We start from the raw sequence: 23,602 nt of genomic DNA on the forward strand, positions 1-23,602 counted from the left end.
AGGTTTCCTGCTTTCAGGTTGCCGGCGCCAAGAAGTATTACGTGTTAGCTAATGAGATCCGAACAGAAAGGAAGCAGGTTCGTACTTGTCAACGCGTGCAACAAGCGCCCACAAGTTTCCGGAATGGTACGCACACAAAGAACGCTGGTTTCCCGCTTTCAGGTTCCCGGCGCCGACACGCGCTTACCCGCGCCAAGAAGTTCTGCATGTTAACTAATGGGGCCCGAACAGAAAGGATACAGGTTCGTACTTGTCAACGCGTGCAACAAGCGCCTACAAGTTTACCGGAATGAATCTTTAATTCCTGCTCGCTTGTTGTTGACGCCTGTATTCTGTATTATCGGTACACAGCAGAAAGTAAAATGAATAGTGATGCATTATTGCTGCTGTTCATAACAAACCTGCGGTATGGGATAAAAAAGACAAGACAGTATCATAGCAAAAGGAATGTAGTAATTGTTTAGTCAACTGTCCGAAGACAGGTCTGAACCTCACAATTGATACAAAAAGCATCATTTATGAGGAAACTAAGCCAGGAGATAATGGGGTAGGGTGGCCAGTTTCTTTCCCCCTCCATTGCATACATCGTCGATTAGTGAAGAATAAAGTTGTTGGAAAGGGATAAGTGCAGAAATGAAGCAGGACGGTAAGTAAAATATCTCAAGATAAGAATAGAAAATGTTTCACAATAATTGAGGGGTTTCTAGATTAAACATCACGTCACAAAAATTTATTTTTAAAAGGTTTATATGATCCTAATGGGGAAATTAGATTAAGCAGACTATTAGAAACCTTTAAATGGGGAATTTCTTAAAAATATTTTACAAACATTTTTTTTTTCTATAGGTAAGATGAGATTACGTTTTTAAAATGTTTTCTGAAAAATCTTATCGATTAATTTGATAACTTTTATCTTCCAACATTTCGGTTGTTGATTTGATTGCTTACGAAATGCTACATTAGAGCTAATTAATTCTCACTCTTCTTAGAAACAAAGCTGAGGGTGATGTGGATGTATAGGCTACTATAAGAGATTAGTTTGCAGTCCATTAGTGTAATATGTTTCTAGTCAGCGATGTATGCAAAGGATGGGAAAACGAACTGTCCACCCTACCCCTTTATCGTCTAGCTTAGTTGCCTCATGAGTGATACCTTATTGGTGTTACTTAATGAGGTTTATATCTGTCTTCGGACAGTTAACTAAACAACAAACAATTTGCTGTCAAACGTGGGAAAATTCCACCTTCTCGATGTGGAGATCCTGGTAACCGCAGCGATCACACAATAAAATGATCACATTTTTGAAGCTATGAAGTTCCTTAACATGTAGTGAAGCCCAGGGAATTTGAACAAAGTGTCTGTAGCTCCTGGTAATCCAGACGAGACACAATTCTCGGCAGCGACTGAATTCGACGACCATCGTAGTGCAACACCATCTTCACCTTCACCGAATAAAGAGGATATTAGTGACATTAAGCCCTAATTTTTCCCACAGAATGATGAATAGATCTCGGATTTTTAGGCATTTAAAAACTGACTTTTAGGCACCAAAAATAGGTCCTGAATTTATCAAATTAGGCAGTAAAAACATGGATTTAGGCAACTAAAAATACAATTTCAAGTAGTTAAAATTACTATTTTTATGCAGCTAAAATTACTATTTTGTGCAACTAAAATGTAATTTCTAGCCACACGAACTACAGTAACTATAAAAATGCAAGTGAGTATTGAATATTACGGTATACAGTGACAAAACAGTAAGAAAAATATTGCGGTTAGAAACTCCATTTCTGTTAAGTCTTAAATTCTGAATACCGGTACATAATTTTTAAATAATTCATCGGCCTCAGTGCTCTAAGGCTGCTAATACATAAGTGCTTATATTACAATTAAATTAATTAATTTACCAATGAATTTACAGGTAACACATTATTCATAATTGGCATTTCAATACATAACTACGTTTTTCTCTAATTTTCTATCGTCGATCTTTGCCTTTTCTTATACAAAACCATTTTATAATGGAAAAAATGCTTCTCAATGATACTGAAGCAATGGATACCTATTTAAATCTAGCAATATTTACCATGCTGATTTCTTTAGGAAGAACTACGTACACCCTCCCTATTCTTCACATTTCTACTGTCTGTTCAAGTGCTCAACAAAACCAGTCCTTCCAGGAATTTCTTCTTTCCTACAACCAAATTGTTACAGGATACTTGTACCATACGCACCCCATGACATTCAAAACTTTCTCTTTCATGCTACACGAAAATTTAAAAATATATAGGCCTACGTAACAAAGAGAAATGGAAAATTTTACGCTCTAAAACCTTAAAAATAGGCATTTTTAAGAACCATAAAACCACTTTCAAATATTCATATTGTACATAAAATATGAAGATATTTAACTAGTTTTGATTTATCTCTACAAATAAAAATAGGTATTTAACCTAAAATCCGAGATCTAACGATAACCCACGGCCTACTGTGTCAGAGCCCCTGATATTAGGCCTACTACAACGTTTTTGGAATCCTCTTGTGTATCTGTTACAGAAAAAAAAGACGTAGGCCAACAGATGTATTAAATGATTCTTGCTACATATTGAAAGGCAGAAGCTTCAATATTTACAAAAGAAAACAAGTATAAAACGTTTTTTTAGTTGGTTATTTAACGACGCTCTATCAACTACGAGGTTATTTAGCGTCGATGAGATTGGTGATAGCGAGATGGTATTTGGCGAGATGGGACCGAGGATTCGCCGTAGATTAACTGGCATTCACCTTACGGTTGGGGAAAACCTCGGAAAAACCCAACCAGGTAATCAGCCCAAGCGGGGATCGAACCCGCGCCCGAGCGCAACTTCAGACCGGCAGGCAAGCGCCTTAACCGACTGAGCCACGCCGGTGGCAGTAGAAGACGTGATCAAGAACGTGAGGAGATGAACATCTACACATTTTAGAAAAAATCTACTACCATAGATATCAATTACACCAGTTTTTGGTTAAAAGATGTTCCACTGCATTAAAAATGTAATAAAATGTGTCCAAAGTGATTCTGGTATACTGAAGAAATGTATCTTCGTCTGCATTCAGCTCACTAAAGAAGTGATGTTATTCACAACACCGTTTTTTTTTTACAAAGATTTATCGATGAATGCAAATTGCTTTTCTTGTCTCTCTTAATACATCTATATGAGACTATCAAAATATAGAAGAAAGTCTTCATCAGACGAGCTAGTCATCGTGAAAGCAACTGGCAGGTTTTACCGCTTTAACACGCGTTCTCTGTGTCCACCACTCAGCGTCGACAGGCGCAGGCAATCGGCGCTGGCAGCCAGCGAGCAGGTTACCAGCGTTTGCATGCTTCCTTTGTGTGCGTACCCATAGAGTCGTGGGGCAGGGTGCGCCATACGAGGCTGCTCTACGCTACACCCGCTATGAGATGAGGTGATGATGGAGATTTGTTGGTATGCCACAGGGCAACTGGAGCTCTCGGAGTAAACCTCTGTGTTACTTGGACCACGGGCTTGCACAACACAAGTTATAAATCTGGGATATTACGCCAGAGATGAAACCTGCGTCTACAGAATTGTAAAGTTCATAGCTCGCGAAGAATAATGAATCGACGTTTGTATTCTAAGTTGGAAGAAGAATAGTTTGGCTTCAGGAAGGGAAAATGTACGAAAGATGCAATTGAACTGCAACGAACAATCGTCGAAAAACACCTAAAAATAATAGTATATGTGGACCTAGAAAAGACTTTTGTCACAGTGGGTTGGAATTAACTGAGGGAATCATAAAGAAGAATTCGCATTGATTGAAAAGAGAGGAGGCTGTTCATTAACCTTTATATGAAACAACGAGTTAAAGTCAGGATAGGAGAAGAAATGTTAGAAGGAAGCGAAATAGGGAGAAGAGTACGTCAAGAATGCCCTTTATCACCTACTATGTTCAACATCTACTTTGAGGATTTAGTGAAGAACTGTTTTCAGATCATGGGACGAATGACAGTAGGAGGAAAAATAATAAAGTGCATAAGATTTGCTGATGATATGGCGTTGTTAGCTGAAGAGGAGGTGATGTTAGGGATATGCTACTGGAGCTAAATGACAGCTGAAGACAGTATGGGATGAAGATAAATGCAAATAAGACGAAGGCCATGGTCATAGGAAGAAAAGTAAAGAGGGTAAACTTGCGAATTTTAAATGAGGCACTAGATCAAGAGGACAGCTTCAAATACTTGGGATGTACAATAAGCAGTAATATGAGTTGCTGTCAGGAAGTCAAAAGGAGAATAGCAATGGCAAATGAAGCTTTTAATAGAAAAAGGAGTATCTTTTGAGAACCTCAGGACAAAGAACTAAGGAAGAGACTAGTGAAGTGCTTTGTGTGGAGCGTAGCATTGTATGGGGAAGAAACATGGATATTACGAAGAAGTGAAGGGAAGCGGCTAGAAGCATTGAAATGTGGATATGGAGAAGGATGGAACGTGTGATATGGACAGAGAGAATAAGAAACGAAACTGTGTTGGAAAGAGTGAATGAAGAAAGAATGATGCTGAAACTGATCAGGAAGAGGAAAAGGAATTGGTTGGGTCACTGGTTGAGAAGAAACTGCCTACGGATGAAGGATGCACTGGATGGAATGGTGAACAGTAGAACAAGATGTCAGATGATAGACAACAGTAAGGTATATGGAACATATGCGGAGACTAAGAGGAAGGCAGAAAATAGGAAAGACTGGAGAATGCTGAGTATGTAGTGAAAGACCTGCCCTTGGGTAGAACAATATGAATGAGTGAATTTCTAGCTACTAGACCACCGTGTCGGACTGTTCTACAAAGGTATGGTATATCCAACAGTATTATCCACCCTGTAACTATAAATTAATGCGTAACAAAGAAACCATTACAATGTTGCTGACCTCGTGCTCTCCAATTTTGATCGACAGGAAAGCTATTATTTTCTTTTATGAAAGTAGTTAGCATATTGTCGTTGATTTTATGAAATCTCCTATGTGACAGTACACAACATAATTTTTCAAGAGGAAGATAAAATGAATTCTGTGGTGTTTGGGTAAAGGGAGATAAGTCATAAAAACGAGTTCGGAGATAAATGAAAATTAAACTTGGAACCCTTATTACAAATAATTTTCTTCACAACTAAAACACATCAACTATTAGTATTCTTTGATTTTTGCACACCCACTTGTATAATTTAACTTGTGTGTTCATCTGGGGAACAAAATTCCACCTGGACAAAAAAATGACTTATACCCCTTTACCCGAACACCACAGAATTAAGAAGCAATGGGCCTACATAAGATTATGAAGTAATCGGTAGAAAAAGGTTGGTGAATTTGACGAACATGCTCAAAGATCAGTATAAGCGTATTGATATTTAATTAATTCTTTATTCGTACTGAAAAATTATTTTCTGTACTGTCATATAGGAGATTTCATAAAATCAACGACGATATATAAATTGACGCGTGGTACATTATCAGATTTTTCAGCTGAATCCGTCATCAAGCATCATTTTAAAGTCAGACATAAGAAAAATAAATTAATCGCCATGCAGCAAAGAATGCAAACACGAAACTAGCATATTATGAACAACAGCAAATAGATTACAATGATATCTGATATACAGTACAGCGTGTAAACTAATATGTGGGATAGCTTTGCGGAATCGGTAGAGGAACTAACAACAAGCGAAAAAATTGAATTTAGCCTATATTAGTCTACATATATAAAGTCATTTTCGCTTTTTTTTAAATTACAGTACCTTTTACGTCATACACACTTGCTTATTACAACTACATTTTTACATCTTCATATACGAACATCAGCCAAAATTCTACAGATAGTGCTCTGATTCCCTTTGCTTTTAATTTCAATACTAGTTACCTCACACACATTTGCTTAATAGAACTTTATTTTTAAATTTCCATTTGAATCTATTGTGGTCAAATTGGCATTGTTCTTAGTTAAGAATAATAAAATGTAGGTATGTAAAGAATAAAAGATGCTACATAGTCCTATATTCCTCATGTATACGCATACAGATTAATTCAATTGTTGAATTTATAATGCTTGACAGGTTCGGTCGAAACCAAGAGTCTAGAACAGTCATGTCAACTGATGCCCATAGGCGCAAGCGCGCGCTTTAGAGCTCAGGGGAGCCTGAGCGCTTTACAGTGGAAAGGAAAGAGACAGACGCTTGGTCGAGCTATATTCAGGGATGGCCAGCACTGATTCAATGGATAAAAGGAAGAGAACTTACTAAACTGTATCCATGTCAATCTTTAGATTTGTCTGAGAACTATAAGTGCATTATAAGAATGTAAGTTTTAATTTTAATCCTCATTTTTCACAAGTTTGCTTTTTTATTCAACAGGAATATATATTTTCTCAACTTCTTTTTTTACAGAAAAGTGAAATTTTCAGATTTGTTTATTTAGTAGTCTTACAAGTACTGAAATAATGTTTTCGTATATCTAATACATTGTAAATGCATATTACTGAAGATAGTGTATTGCAAATTTTGAAAATATTCGCATGGAAAATGTTGTAAGGAAATGAATTAACAAAACAATTATTATTACATCATAAACAAAATATATGTGCCCATGTGTTGTAAAAATGTGAATTCTATAGCTTCAGTAGATTTCGAGAAAATAATTTAATATCCTGATGATAGGAAGTTGCGCACCAATATCATTTTAAAAGCATAATGCGATAAGAGTTTTGTTATGTAATATTAGTTACAGTTAAAAAATATACCTAGGTAACTTTGCTTTGTACTATAATATTGTTTTGATTAGTTTATTGATTACTTTTATAAGGCTAAAGATACCATCAATATCAATTCCAACTTACCATGTCATACTCACTCTCTTTCTTTGGGATATCAGTTTCTTTATGAATGATGTGTTTCATCCACTTAGTAGAGTATACGTGTAGTTGTACTGCTATGGAATTTATGTGAATATTCCTTCTTAACTCTTTATTATGTTATTAATGTTTAAAATACAACTGCAATATTAAGAAATTGGTGTTAGTACTTTTGTTTTACAGACAATATACTAATATCAAACAGAAAGAGGCCATATAAAAATAAAGACAAAAATTTCACGTTCCGTTCGAAGTTTGTGCACCATTGTTTTCTTAATCCAACAGGCTGCTTATTCATATACAGTGAATTTAAAGAGTATTCGCACGACGATTGTCTTACTACAAATTAAGACCTAAATGAAGTACTACTACCTCTTGGTATGAAATAAACTGTTCACGTATAATAATAATGCATCACATAGCAAATACACACAATAAATTTTCATAATTTTGCGTGTAGGTTCTGTCATAGGTCAATAAGTTGAATGCCTAACAAAATTACAGCGTAAAAAGTAATCGCACACTCAACTCTGTTGACTAATAAAAGCACTCATGCGGAACGCACTAGGCACATGGTACTAAGAAAACGCTCGTAATGTATGTTCCAAGTCAGTTTGATTCTAGAATAACAAGTAGTATATTGCTATCACGTCAAATAAGACTAAGAGGGAAAGAAACTTCTAAGAAAGAAAGGGCTACTATCATTCGTCTGTGTAATCAATGTAAAACACTGAGTGAAATACCAACGATTGTGAATAGAGGTATGGAATCAATGGAATGGAATTTAACTGAGGGGGCCACGGATGGCCCAGCACTGCGACTTGTTGAGATCTATTGCTCTAACCCTCGATATGGAATGAGTTGCATGCCAAAGATCCCCTAAAAGCACCAACCCTAATCACATGACTCCCTTAACGACCGGTCCCTATAGCTGACAGAAATCCATATACCATTCCTGCTTCGGCAACTTCCCCCACGGCTCCCCTGTTGGTCCGAGGCGGAACGCCTCCCCCGAGTAAGTCCGCCTCGGATGCTCGTTGCAGAAGACATACAACGTCGCTTAACTTCATTCCACGGAGGCCGTTCGAGAGAGCCAGCAGCTTCGAGAGATCGCTTGTAATGTGGTCTGAAAAACCAAAAACAGGATGATGAGGAAAGGATGATGGGGGAGGAAAGGAAGTGGCGAAGATGAGTGGGGTTTCAATCGCCTGATATTCATCCATAGGAGTGAGGGAAAAACACCGAAAAAATCTCACCCAGGCAACTCGCCCTGACCGGGACAAACCCGAGACCGCTGTTCGGAGTTAGACTCGCTAATCCCTCAGCCACAATGGTGGACGTGAATAGAGGTAAATCAAGCATCAAGGGAATCATAGACAGATATGGGGAAAGAAAATCGAACGAAAATTTAGGGAAAATAAACGAATACAGTGACAGAGCAATCATACGAAAAATTAAAAAGAATCCGCTTATTAGTGCCGCAGAGCTTCAATGTGATCTCGGTATAAGTATATGTGACAGTACAATCCGAAATTATCTAAGGAGCAGCGAATACCATGGTAGAATCGCCCGTAGGAAATACTATATCAGTAAAATTGATAAAAATAAAAGATTAGACTTCGCTAAAACAAATCTTAACTGGCCCCAAGAATTTTTGAATAGAATGCTTTTCACTGAAGAAAGTAAGTTTATTATATTTCAATCTGATGGGAGAAGGTTTTGTGTGGAGAAAAAAAAATGCTGAACTGGAAATGAGAAATCTTTGTCCCACATTGAAACACGGTGGAGATTGAGTACTACTGTCTTCGCGCTACGAGTTGGCGCGGGAAGTAGATAGGCGGGACGTGGGAACTTTACGCTACGCTCTGACCTGAAAACTTCGGTCCACTTACTTGGCTACAAGGGAACGGAGTCAGACATAAAAGATTCCGCATCTTCGGTGTTGTCGCTATGACTATCATAACATTTTTTGAAATTGTTGGAGAATCATCTGTCCATGATAATCGTCTGTATACTTTCCAGCCGTGTATATTAACTGGAATCTCTGAACAAAGCCATTAGCCCCACCGCCCGCACCCTGATGGACAACAATGAGTCTTCTGGACATATTTATGGTAGTCAAAACTCACGTAACATTTTTATTCTGCCAGCACTTGGGAGAAGTTAAATTGGTAGGCCTATCTATCCGCATCTCGTCCAGACATAAAATTTGTTTTTCCACTTCCCTAGGCTTTCTTATTTGCTGTAGATATATTCAAATATTCTAATTTACAGTGTTTTCCTCTTCAATTATTTTTTTTTCTCGATGCACACTTCTTCCACCCGAAATCTTTTCCCTTTAGTATTCGTCTGAATGTTGTCTTTCATTTCAAATCAATTCTCTCTTGTAGTGGGGGTAAAGTTTGTTGCAGCTTGTTACTACTTTTTTTTTATTTGGTTACTTAACGACACTGTAATAACTACTAGCTTCTTAGTGTCGATTTAATTGATGATGGCGTGATGGTATTTGGCGAAATGAAACCAAGGATTCTCCATAGATTACCTGACATTCGCCTTTTGCTTAGGAAAACCTCGGAAAAAACCCAACCAGGTAGTCAGCTCAAGAGGAAATCGAATTCACGCCCGAGCACAACTGCAGATCAGCAGGCAAACACGCTACCTCCTAAGCTACGCCAGTGGCCCTCATTCTTTTCTCAAGTGAAATTCTTAATTATATCTTTTTTGTCAATCTCCGGTCAAAGTCATCTACATTTGCGTTTCGGTAGCCTGGACGTTTCCGTTTTTTTGCTCCCTCAGGTGTCGACAACGCACTTTCTTGTGTGCAATCTTTCATTTCATTCATTATACGCTGTATTGTTCTTGTGGCTAGATTAGAGTACTTTTCTGCCTTTAGTGTAGGTTTCGTAAGAGGAATGCAAAGGCACTGTTGTTCTTTTTCTTCATCACAGAATTAATTACACTTGCAATAATATTCCTTGCTTCGCTATAGATTGTCAATCCTTGTTTCCTCTTTGTCGACATATTTAAAATAAACAAAAAACTGCTATAAACCTAAATTAACAGTATACAATAACATAAATTCTATTAACTATATTATTATCAACACTATTAACACGAAAATCAAACGATAACTAAAGCTATACACAGACTTGCGATATATTGAAAACAATCGTCCTGTTGAAACTAATAAAACACTACAATAAAAACCCACTATTATTTCACAAAGTCGCAAAGACTCATAGACACGTGCAGTAGTTGTTTGTGAAACAGGAATATTGCAGTGAACAGCACGGTGCGCATGCGCGACTGTTTCCCCTCCGCCCCGTCTAAGTACTTCAGGCGACTTCTCCTGGCGTGACAACAGTAGTATAGGGTGCATGAGTTCAGCAGGAGTGGGATTGTTGGCTTTTATAGAGGGCAATATGGATCACCAACTTTACATTGATATTCTGAAGGATCATGTACTACCTAGTGCCCAAAAATTAGGCATCAAGGACAATTTCATATTCATACAAGACATCGACCCCAAACATACGGCCTACAATACTCGACTGTGGATTCTCTATAACATCCCTTCGAAACTTTAGACACCTCCCCAGTCACCAGACATCAACCTAATCGACACCTTTGGGAATATTTAGAAAGAAGACCTAAAACCAGACATATTACCAGCAAAGAATCTCTAAAGGCTGCAATCATAGAAGAGTGGAACAACATTTCAGCAAGTTTTACTTCCAATTTAGTTAATTCTATCCCCAGAAAGTTGGAGGTATTGTAAAATCGAGGGCTACCTTACTAAGTATTGAAATTTAAAAGGAACTGACTACAGTGTGACCAGTGTGCGAATTCTATTTGTTTGTATGTTTGTTTGGTAACGTGTTTTAATCAAATATAATTGTTTATTTTGACAATTGTACAATTAATTTTGTATTTATGTGCAAACAGAGAATGTATATACTTGTACGTAACTTGTGTTCATGTCTAAAAAGTTGAGCGTATAGGATTTGAAGCATATTTATAACGTTTAGTTTGTGTTTAGTTGTATCACAAAGTTTTTGTACACAAACTAAACGTTATACATCTGTCAACATTTAAACACAAAATAATCTTATAATGAATGAAGACAACAAAGTAATTAGAAAAATAAGAGGACCCTTTAATTTTCCACTTTACCGTCACCAAGAGGGCATAGTGGAAACTCGGAGAGGGCAAAGTGGAAATTACATAACACACTATATAAATGAAAATATTGTTTAAGATACGTAAAACATAAAATAATTGTCCATATTTAAAACGTTTTCAAGCACTGCAGTTGTCACATAGGCTAGCCTACATAGTCTGGAGATTAATATCAGCACAAAGTTAATGAGTCCAGTCTTTGCATTTACAACACATGATCTAGTCTTCCGATGGTGGGTCAGAATATTGCTCTCCACAGCCCAAACAGAAAACATCTTGCTACCTAGGCGTGTGGTTTAGTGTACTGGCGGCATCGTCTTACCGGCCTTCGTTTTCACTCCTTTGACACCAGGTTTCCCATCTGCCTCTAGCGGACTGCCTTCTTAAATGGAAATGTCAGTATTTCAGTTTTCTGACAACGTCGTTTTCGGTTTGTTTCACCAGTCTGAAGCAGTACGCCTTGGCTTACTTTGGGGAGTGGAGCAATATTTTCTGGTGTGACATGAGGCTGCGCATTCGATGTTCCACACTTTAAGCATCTATCTGTGTATTCTCCTGCTTCATTGGGAGACCTATCTTCGCAATGTAACTACTAGGCTGTACTGGCAATAATGGACAGAAGATGGAGCAAACTCATCTTCATGTGTTGCGTCCATATGGAAAAATTTCAGTCCTTGAGAATCCGCTAGTGATATTCGGAAGCACGAACGATTTCTCAAAGTCTTCACGGATCAGACTTGCCACATCATATTCACCGATGTGTCTTCCTGGATAGCTCTTCTGGAATTTGTCTACTGCAACTTCAAAATGCGTCTTGAATGGCTTGTGAACTGCAACTTCGACAGGCTGCAGCTTGTGTGTTGTGTGTGAAGGAACCGACAAGATTATGATCCAAATTTCTGAAGCGAATTCAAGAGCTTGAAATGACTGGTGAGAAGTATGATCGTCAAGAACCAACAACACTGGCTTTTCTTTGTTAGGTCTGCCAATTTCTGCAAAAGTTTCAACCAGTGCAAAAAATTATCTGCATTTGATCCAGCCAGACTCGGAGCACCAATTGAAGCAGGATTACTGGGTAACTTTCGGCGTTGGACCTCAGACTCATTTCGCCATCATTAATTCACATATCAATGATATCATAATTATTGATACCATATCTCGGGTTCAGTTCATGGTGCAGTGTGCTGTACTTGTACAATACGGCCGTTCGGCAACCCAATCATTCACAGAATAGGAGTGGTGAGCACAATAAGCCTCAGACAGCATTGTAAGCCTTCGGATCCCTCCTCCGTAGAACAGGAAAGAAACGTAAACTATAAGCCAAATGCATTAACTATCTTGCAATTGCATATTAGGAGGAAATCCAAACTCTATGAGTGAATTCCAAACTACATGGGCAAAGTGGAAAGTTCACTTTTTCAGTTTCCACTTTGCCCTCCACGTGAGTTGCAGGTTAGATGTGGTTGTATCTTGCCAAATGAATTTTTAGAAAAAAAATTAGCCATCACAGCTTCTTCCCAACACTTGTAACTGTGCTTTAAACATTAATAATAAAATCAGATGTTATATATATGACGATGCCTACAGATTACTTACCATAGACAAATAATTTCTTGCAGCTCGTTTCATTGTAATCACAATTCCACCATGTACAGCGATACTAGCGCTGTGCGGCTAAGTAGAAACATACATACTACCATAAGCTTTGAATATTATACTGAATAGTGCTCCTCTCTATTGTTGTAAGAGCATAACAACGATTTTCCACTTTGCCCTCCCCTTCCACTTTGCCCTCGGCTCCCCTACTCACTTTTAAGGAACCCGGAGATTCACATTAGCTCGCCATTGGTCCCCATCCTGAGCAAGATTAATCCAGTCCCTACTATCATATCCCACCTGCTTCAAATACATTTTAATATTACCTTCCCATCTACGTCTCAGCCTCCCCAAAGGTCTTTTTCCCTCCGGCCTCCCAACTAACACTCTATATGCATTTCTGGATTCGCCCATACGTGCTACATGCCCTGCCCATCTCAAACGTCTGGATTTAATGTTCCTAATTATGTCAGGTGAAGAATACAATGCGTGCACTTCTGTGTATTGCAACTTTCTCCATTCTCCTGTAACTTCATCCCTCTTAGCCTCAAATATTTTCCTAAGCATCTTATTCTCAAACACCCTTAACCTATGTTCTTCTCTCAAAGAGAGGGTCCAAGTTTCACAACCATAAAGAATAACCGGTAATATAATTGTTTTATAAATTTTAACGTTCAGATTTTTTGACAGCAGACTAGATGATAAAATCTTCTCAACCGATTAATAACAGGCATTTCCCATATTTATTCTGTGTTTAATTTCCTCCCGAGTATCATTTAGGCCTATAATTGTTACTGTTGCTCCCAGGTATTTGAATTTTTACACCTCTTGAAATGATAAATTTCCAATTTTTATATTTCCATTTCGTACAATATCCTCGTCACGGGACATAATCATATAGTTTTTATTTATTACTTCCAAACCTATCTCTTTACTTGCTTCAAGTAAAATTCCCGTATTTTCCCTAATCGTTTGTGGATTTTCTCCTAACATATTCACGTCATCCGCATAGACAAGCAGCTGATGTAACCCGTTCAATTCCAAGCCCTCTCTGTTATCCTGGACTTTCCTAATGGCATGCTCTAGAGTAAAGACAAAAAAGTAAAGATTATAATACATCTCCTTACTTTAGCTCACAGTGAATTGGAAACGCATCTGAAAGAAACTGACCTAAACGGACTCTGCTGTATGTTTTGCTGAGACACATTTTAATTAATCGAACTAGTTTCTTGGGAATACCAAATTCAACAATAATATCATATAAAACTTCTCTCTTAACCGAGTCATATGCCTTTTTTAAATCTATGAATAACGGATGCACTGTACCCTTATACTCCCATTTTTCTCCATTATTTGTCGAATACAAATTATCTGATCAATAGTTGATCTATTATGCCTAAAACCACACTGATTATCCCCAATAATTTAATCTACATATGGAGATAAATCTTCTCAAAAGAATTTTAGGATACAATTTCGTACGACGTCAACAAAAGTGATATTCCTCGAAAGTTACTACAATTAGTCCTATTACCCTTCTTAAAGATAGGTACGATTATGGACTCTTTCCATTGTTCTGGTACAATTTCCTTTTCCCAAATAGCAAGTACAAGCTTGTAAATTTCGTTAGATAATGCGCTTCCACCCTCTTGTATTAATTCTGCTGGAATTTGATTGATACCTGGAGACTTATAATTTTTCAGAGTTTCTATCGCAATTTCGACTTCAGAATGTGTGGGTTCGGGTATAAATGGCACAGTAGTTTGTATTTAAATTTCATCCCGATCATTTCTATTTGGCCTATGTATATGTAGTAGTTGCCCAAAATAGTTTTGCATCTGTTCAGGATTGCATGAGAATCTGCAAGCAAGACACCATTCTCATCCTTGATCACGTTTACCCTTGCCTGATACCCATTCTGAAATTCCTTTATGTCCTTATATAAATCTCTAATGTTTTTATTTTCACTATTTCCATATACCTCATTAGGTTTTTCCTTCAAGTAACCTCTCTTTTTATTCCTAAGTGTACGATTTGCTTCCGTCTTTTATTGAAATAATTATCTCTATTCGCCTCAACTGGATCCTGTAAGAATTTAAATTTTGTCTGTATCCTTCTTTCTACTACCATGCAACAATCTTAATCAAACCACGATTTCTTGTTCTTAGTATCATAATAATGTATGCTCTGCTCAGCTGCAATTTTGATATTATCTCGGATATTTCCCCACACGCTATTAACATCCAATTCTTCCTCAACTTCGTCGGAATTTGCTAATACGGCAAACTTATTTGAAATTTCGATCTGATAATGTTGCTTAGTTTCCTCATCCTTTAATTTCGGAATATTGAATCTTCTAATATTAACTTGTTGCTCTACTCGCTTGGCTACTGATAGTCTTTCTCTTAGTTCTCCAATTACCAAATAATGGTCAGAATTACAGTCTGCCTCCCTGAAGGTTCGAATGTCTACTATACTAGAATGCCTTCTTTTATCTATCAAGATGTGATCTATCTGGTTATGTGTCAATCCATCTGGAGAAGTCCAAGTATATTTATGCATATCCTTATGGGGGAATGTTGTACTTTTGACAATTAAATTTTTCGACGTGGCAAAGTTGACTAATCTAACTCCATTATCATTACTAGTTATGTGTAGGCTCTCTTTTCCAATAGTCGGTTTAAAAATATCCTCCCGTCCTACTTTAGCATTGAAATCTCCGATTAAAATTTTCATGTGATATCTAGGTAACTGATCAAAAGTGTGTTCCAATTCCTCATAGAAGCTATCCTTTATATGGTAGTCTTTCTCTTCTGTAGTGTTGTTGGGTTATTTTACATCTCAGGTTATTTAGCGTCTGAATGATATGAAGGTGATAATGCCGGTGAAATGAGTCCGGGGTCCATCACCGATAGTTACCCAGCATTTGCTCGTATTGGGTTGAGGGAAAACCCCGGAAAAAACCTCAACCAGGTAACTTGCCCCGACCGGGATTTGAACCCGGGCCACCTGGTTTCGCGGCCAGACACGCTGACCGTTACTCGACAGGTGTGGACTCTTCTGTAGGGGCGTGAGCATTTATGACTACGATATCGCACCATCTACCCTTAAGTACTAAATACGATAACCTATCACTGATAAATTCGACTTTTTTACTGCTGATTTTATTCTTGCATGAATAAAGAATCCTGTTCCTAATTGGTGATTATCGTTTCCTTCCCCATAATACAAGTAATCTCCTATTTGTGTTATGCCGTTCCTATATAACCTAACCTCCTGTACTCCCACAAAGTCTATTCTATATCAAGTTAGTTCTTTTGCTACTAATGTCACCCCTCCTGTTCTATGTAGACTTGTAACATTCCAAGTACCAAATCTCATAACCTTATTCCTTTGCTGTGGTCGTGCCAGAGAATCAGTCCCATTCCGAGGCTTATTTTGAGGTTTCGTAACAAGCTATTTTTTACGGTGATGGATTGTTAGCCCTTCGTCCAATCCCCAAACTGAAGGACCACCCCTCATCGGCTGTCTGCGACTGCTTATTCAATATATTCACAGCTACCCTCCTTACCTGGAGGCCGTCTCCTCGATCCGCAACCTGAGGACACGCCATGCCGTGGTGATAGGGACCCACAATACATGGTCCAATTCAATACTATACAAGAAAACTTAGACTGATATGTATAGAAAAAAAGTGTTTTTCAAAGATTATTTCACATTGCTAAAGATTTGACAAGATTTTAACACATGTACTTCAAGTTCAAGAAGAAGGGTAATGTCTTCTTCATTTTAGTTTACAGATTTTGTTCTTTGAGGCGTCAGAAGTAGTAGATTTTAATTCTGTGTAGTGATGACTACAATTCCTTCTTAAACAAGGTAGCTGTACAACCATGAAATTCAATTTGAAAATGCGTGACGGTCCTCATTCTATCTTAATAAAACTGCACTGCACGTTACAAACGTATCTTCACTCGCTAGCTACCAAACTGTTCACTTAAGAAGACATTACAATATGTTATTGAACGGTACCTTGTTTACGAAAAATTTGTTCCATCTCTACTTATTAGATTGAAAGTGAAATTAATAGTGTGTTAAGAAGTGACATACTGTAATTACTATAGTTAAACAGAAACTGCAATGTCGCCAAAAATAATAACGATCGATCCCCAATTTGGCCAATGGAAGGGCCCTCCTTTACACTCCTTCTATTCCCTTTGTCATCCTTGACTTAAACTTGATCTCATTTGATTCCCCTTGTTCCCCTTGTATTCCTCCTCGCATTCACTATATTGTCCTTCATTCTCCTTTTCCTTCTCGTCTTCCCCTTTCTCTCATCTTCCTCTTTACCCCTCGGCTTCACCTTGTTTTCATTATAATCCCCTTGTTCACTTTTTAATCCTTTAGGTCTCTCTGCATTTCATATATTTTATTATATTATAACTTTGTTCCCAATATATTCATCTTGTTCTCCATTTATCTGCCATGTTTTCTTTGTGTTGCCTTAATTATCCTTGCATTTCCCCTTGCTATCATTTTATTCTTATTGTTAATATTGTATTCCTCTTGTAATCCTTATATTCTAATTGTTCTCGTTGTATTCGTCTTATTCGCCTTGTATTCCTCTTGTTCTCCTTTTTCTCACTCTGGTGTCCTTCATTCTCCTTTTATTAATCTCATTCTCCTTGCATCCTCTTGTTCTCAGTGCATGTACTTTTCCTCCTTGTATGCTTTTTGTCCATGTCTTTAACTTTCCTCCCCGTCCTCGCCTCGTTCTGCTTGTATTATCCTTGTTCTCTTTGTTTTACTTCTCTTCCAATTGTTCTCCTTGCATTCCCCTTGTTGTCTTTATATTCGCTTTGTCCGCCTTGCATTTCTGTTGTTCTAGTCTTTTCCTTTGCTCTTTTTGTTTTCCCCTTTCTCTTTCCTCGGACTTCTCTTGTTCTTCTTGCATTCCCTCTCTTCTCTTTGTATTCCCTTATTCTCCACGTATTCCATTTTCTCATATTTCTCTTCTTCCATTCCACCTTTTCTTTTTCAAAGATCTATGTCGTCCTTGAATTCCCCTTGTTCTCTTTGTACATCCCGATGTCTCCATGTGTTCTCCTTTCTCTGTTTGTATTCATCTTGTTCTCCACAAGTTTCCTTTGTTGTCAACTTGTTCCCCTTCTACTCCACTTAATCTCCTTGTATTCCCTCCGTTGGACTTGTATTCTGATAGTTATGTCTGTATTCCGCTTGCTTTCCTTGCATTCTCCTTGTTTCTCTGCCATACACGTTGTTTACCTTGCATTTCCCTTGTTTTCCTTGCATTCCCTATGTTATCCTTGCATTCTCTTTGTTTAATATGCGTGCTCCTTGTATTCCCCTCTTTTCCTTATATTACAATTGTTCTCCTTGTATTTCCCTTGTGTACTCCTTGTTTGTTCTTTTATTACCTTCGTTAACCAGATATTCCTCCTGTTCTCCACGTATTCCCCGCTTAATCCATGCACTCCATTTTTCTGTATGCATTCACCTTCTTCTCCTTGTATTCCTTTCTTCTCTTAGATTTCAGCTTGTTCTTCTTGTACTCCACATAATCTCTTTGAATTGCTCGTGTTCTCCCGGTATGCTCTCTGTTCGACTTGTATTCCCATAGTTATCTTTGTATTCCACTTGTTTTTATTGCATTCTTCTTATAATATTTCCAGTCCCCATGCACTTGTATCTTCGTTGCTCTTCTAGCATTCCGGTTGTTCCCTTGTGTTACCTTTGTTACACTTGTACGTCGCTTGTCCTCGTTGTATGCCGCTTGTTCACACTTTATTCTTCTGGTATTTATCGCGTTCATCTTGTTTGTTTTTCTTGTATTCCCCTTCTTCTTCTTGTATTCCCCTTTTTCTCGTGTTCCTCTTTTTCTCCTTGCACTATAATTTTCTCTTTGTATTCCACGTGTACTTCTTGTATTCCCCTTGTTTTTCTTCTATCCCTCACCTTCTTCTTCTATTCTCCTTTTACTCCCTCCATTCCCCTTTTTTCTCCCTGTTCCCCTCTTTCTCCTTTTAATAATCTAATTCTCGTTGCATCTCCTTCTTAATATTGCGTGTTTTTTTCTCCTTGTATTCCCCATTGTCTCCTCGTCTTTTCTTCTTTCTGCTTGTATTACTCTTGTTCTCCTTGTATTGACCTTGTTTTCCTCCTCTTTCATTTGTCATCCTTGTATTCAACTTGTTGTCCTTACATTCGCCTTGTCCCCCTTGACTTCCTCTTATCCACCCTGTTCTCCTAGTTTCACCGTTGTCTCCTAGTATCCACCTGTTCTTCTCGTATCCCCCGTGTTAATTGTATCCTCTCTCTTGCAAACTTTTCTCATTGTATACCCCGTGTTCTGCTGATATCCTCCATCTTCCTCGTATCCCTCTGTTCTCCTCGTATTCTCCTGTTCCACTCGTATTTTCCTTGTTCTTCTTGTATTCCCCATATTGTATTACTTTTATGTTGTTTTATGATCTAGATATTAATGTAATAACTATGTAAGCAAATGTATTTAATTAGAATTAGAGTCTGGCTGGGCGGAAGAGAAGGCCTACTGGCCTTAGCTCTGCCAGATTAAATAAATAAATAAATAATAATAATAATAATAATAATAATAGTAATAATAATAATAATAATAATAATTATTATTATTATTATTATTATATTATCTTTATTCTCTTTGTATCTCATGTGTTTTCCTCGTGTCCCACCTGTTCTCCGCATATCCCCCGTATTCTCCTCGTATTTCCCCTGTTATCCCTGTATTCTCCTTGTTCTTTCTGTATTCTTATTCTCCTTCCATACCTCCTAGTGTCCTTGTATTTCACGTGTTCATATGTTCCCCTTGTTCTCCGCATATTCCCGTATTTTCCTCGTATTTTCCCTGTTCTCCCCATATTTCCCTTGTTCTTTTTGTATTCCCCTTATTCTCCTTGCATCTCCCTATTCACCTTGTGTCTCACGTGTTCTCGTGTCCCTCGCGTTCTCCGAAAATGGGGGATATCTATTCTTTTTGTATATCATGTGTTTTCCTCGTGTCCTACCTGTTCTCCGCATATTCCCCGTATTCTCCTCTTGTTTCCTCTGTTCTCTTCGTACTCCCTAGTTCTTTTTGTATTCCTCTTATTCTCCTTTGCATCTCCAATACTCTCCTTGTATCTCACGTATTCTCGTGTCCCCTCTGTTCTCAAATATTCTCGTATTCTCCTCGTTTTCTCCCCGTTCTTCCCGTAATCCCCTTGTTCGCTTCGTATTCCTCTTCTCCTTGAATTCCCTTGTTCTCCTTGGATTCCAATGTTGTCCTTGTATCCCGGATGCTCTCCTTACATTCCGTTTTTCTCCATGTATTCTTCTTGTATTTTCCTCGTCCTCCTTGTATTGTCATTGTTCGTTCTGCTTATATTCTCCATGTTCTCCTTTTATTTCCATGATCCTCCCTGTATTCCAACTGTTACCCTTATTTTCTCCTTGTTCTTTAATTTCTATTATTTTCATTGTATTCCAACTGTTACCCTTATTTTCTCCTTGTTCTCCTTTTATTTCCATGATTCTCCTTGTATTCCAACTGTTACCCAAGTATCTCTTTGTTCTCATTTTATTTCCATGATTTTCCTTGTATTCCAACTGTTACCCTTATTTTCCCCTTATTCGTTTAATTCCATGAATTTCCTTGTATTCCAACTATTACCCTTATATTCTCCTTGTTCTCCTTTAATTTCCATTATTTTCATTGTATTATATTCTCTTTGTTCTCCTTTTATTTCCATGTTTTTCCTTGTATTACAACTGTTCCTTTATATTCTTCTTTTATTTCCATGATTTTCCTTGTATTCCAACTGTTACCCTTATTTTCTCCTTGTTCTCCTTTAATTTCCATTATTTTCATTGTATTCCACTGTTACCCTTATATTCTCCTTGTTCTCCTTTTATTTCCATGATTTTCCTTGTGTTCCAACTGGTACTCTTATATTCTCCCTGTTCTCCTTTTATTTACTTGATTTTCCTTGTATTCAAACTGTTACTCTTTTATTCTCCTTTTATTTGCATGATTTTCCTTGTATTCCAACTGTTACCCTTTGTTCTCCTTTTATTTCCATGATTTTCCTTGTATTCCAACTGTTCCCTTATATTCTCCTTTTATTTCCATGATTTTCCTTGTATTCCAACTGTTACCCAAGTATTCTCTTTGTTCTCCTTTTATTTCCATGATTTTCCTTGTATTCCAACTGCTATCTTTATATTCTGCCTGTTCTCGTTTTATTTCCTTGATTTTTCTTGTATTTCAACTGTTACCCTTATTTTATCCTTGTTCTCCTTTTATTTCCATGATTTTCCTTGTATTTCAACTGTTACCCTTATATTCTCCTTGTTCTCGTTACGTTGCCCTTGTTTTCTTTTTATTCTCCTCGTTTGTTCTCCTTGTATACTCCTTGTTATTCCTCTAGTCTTCTTGTTCTTCTTGTATTCTTATTCTGTTACATTTGTTCTTTTGTATGTGTCTTTTTCGCCTTGTATTCGTCTTTATCTCCATGTATTAGCCTTGTTGTCCCTGTGTTCCCCTTATTCTCCTTCATCAACCATGGTCGAGAGTGTTTTACGGAGGGAAGTAGCTAATCTACCTCGACATCTTCAGCCGCGTAATCGAAGCTAATGCGTCAATATATTGTAAACATAAATATTGACGGCATGAAACTGACTGAAAGAAGGAATACATAAGATGAAATAGAGACCATCCTTTTGTTCTCCGAACATCACCAGCAACAAATCCAGGTAGCCACAGACAGGCACTTTATAAACCAAAGAAATCATACACTCGTATACATTAATGAGTTTGGTTCGGATTTACTTGACCTAAGAATTGTGGAAGTTTAGAATTATGCCCTAAAATTACCAAAATATGGCATAAAACTTGGAAACATGACGCAAAACAAAATTAAATATTGCCCAAAATCACTTAGCTAAATTTTTTTTTTTCGCCATTCCAGAGAATTATTGCATGAACTCCTTGTATTGCCCGTGGTAGACTGTTCAGCCCATTGAAACAGAAGGGGTGAAAGGAAAATTAAAAATGTCAGAAGTCTGCGTTCTGCGTGATAAGTTCTTTTACAGCTATGTTACTTCTTGGCAACAGCGGAGTTGCAAACTCTTAAGTGTCACATCTGAAGAAGTTGAAGATGAGACCGTCTAACAAAAATCTGGCCATATTTCTAACATTATTTTGTCATTTGTATCTTCACAACTTGCTGCTGGCGAAACCAGATACCTTCAAACTTCATTTAACCATTTCTAAGGAATGCATAGCCAATAATATATTGCGATACAAGTGCATTATAGCAGAATCGAGGTAATTAGAGAAGACGAGACGAAATCAAGTCTTCTCTATTTCCGAGATTCTGTTGTGCACTTAACAATGTATTGCATACTATATTTTGCGGATCTTAATAAAAAAATAATAATTATTAATCATTTAATACAAATAAATAGTTTGTTTTTGGACGCTAACATTTACATGTGCGATCGCCGTTTGTTTGTTATTTGTCGATAGGTGACATTTGTTATTTTTAGTAGGTTATTTTACTACGTTTTATCAACATCTTAGGTTATTTAACGTCTGAATGAGATGAAGGTGATAATGCCGGTGAAATGAGTCTAGGGTCCAGAATCGAAAGTTACCCAGCATTTTCTCATATTGGGTTGAGGGAAAACCCCGGAAAAGAACCTCAACCAGGTAACTTGCCCCGACCGGGAATCGAACCTGTGCCACCTGGTTTCGCGGCCAGACGTGCTAACCGTTACTCCACTAGTGTAGACCATTTGTTATTATTCGACGATTGTGAAAATGTTGTAATGAAATAAATTATAGAAAGTTTAGTCTTTTCTTCAAAGAAGTACGTAGGTGACACATTAATCATACATCAATATAAATAAATAGCATATAGAAAATGTTCGTAGGTGACACGTTAGAAATACATCATTGTAAATAAATTGCATACCGGTATAGGTTAATGCTTGAATATGTACTTTACTCCATGGATGTTTTCGCGTTCAGCCACGACCCCATGAGTAGTGCTCAGAACAACAACCGGACGTCGTCAGCAATGGTTTTCACGCTTACGTCTTATCTAAATTAATTAAAAAAATACAGGTATAATAAGACATTTAGTTATTTCCTCAAAGCATATAGCGGTGTGCGACAGTGATAGTTCGTTACTTTTAAGTAAATAAATAAAAGTTGATTCGATTTATTAACTTGCCGCACTGTGTTGCAAGTTTAACTTACAATTTACAAAGCCTACCAACAACATCGGTGAGGTTGTTAAAAACATGATCGGCCAAAAGTAAATAACCAAACGAAAACAAAATCACTTGCGATTGATGCCTGAATTATTAAAACTATTTTAATACGATCAAAAACATGCCTGTCTACCATTTTTGGTTAATTATGACAATGATGTGTGTGTCTAATGCCTACCCATGTCACTTACGTGATTCCGGGTCCACATATTGCAGCACTGTGACACATTTTCAATTTGTACACCACTTCGGCGGGCTACACTGTACATGTTGAGTATCTGTGAAGAGTTAGTCGTGTACTAGAGTGAGTGTATGTGTAAGCTGCCAGGCTTAACGTCCCAATCCGACGCACGAATCACTATCAACAGTGACATATGCCTTCTCTTCATAAGCACTGTGGAGATATTTGGGTTTTAACCCAGGCATATTGATGCACAATTTAGTGATTAAGAGTTGTGCACCCCCAACTCTCCTTGTCCCAAGATAGAAATTTTACATGAAAATCTCTGACACCGGCTAATCTGGTGACAGAAACGCTACCACAGAGCTAACACGACAGACATTTATGACAATGATAAAATGGTAAAAAAATATACATTTATATGACCAATAATAACCGTG

The sequence above is a fragment of the Periplaneta americana genome, chromosome 8 (assembly GCF_040183065.1).
Source record: "Periplaneta americana isolate PAMFEO1 chromosome 8, P.americana_PAMFEO1_priV1, whole genome shotgun sequence".
Classification (NCBI taxonomy): Eukaryota; Metazoa; Arthropoda; class Insecta; order Blattodea; family Blattidae; genus Periplaneta; species Periplaneta americana.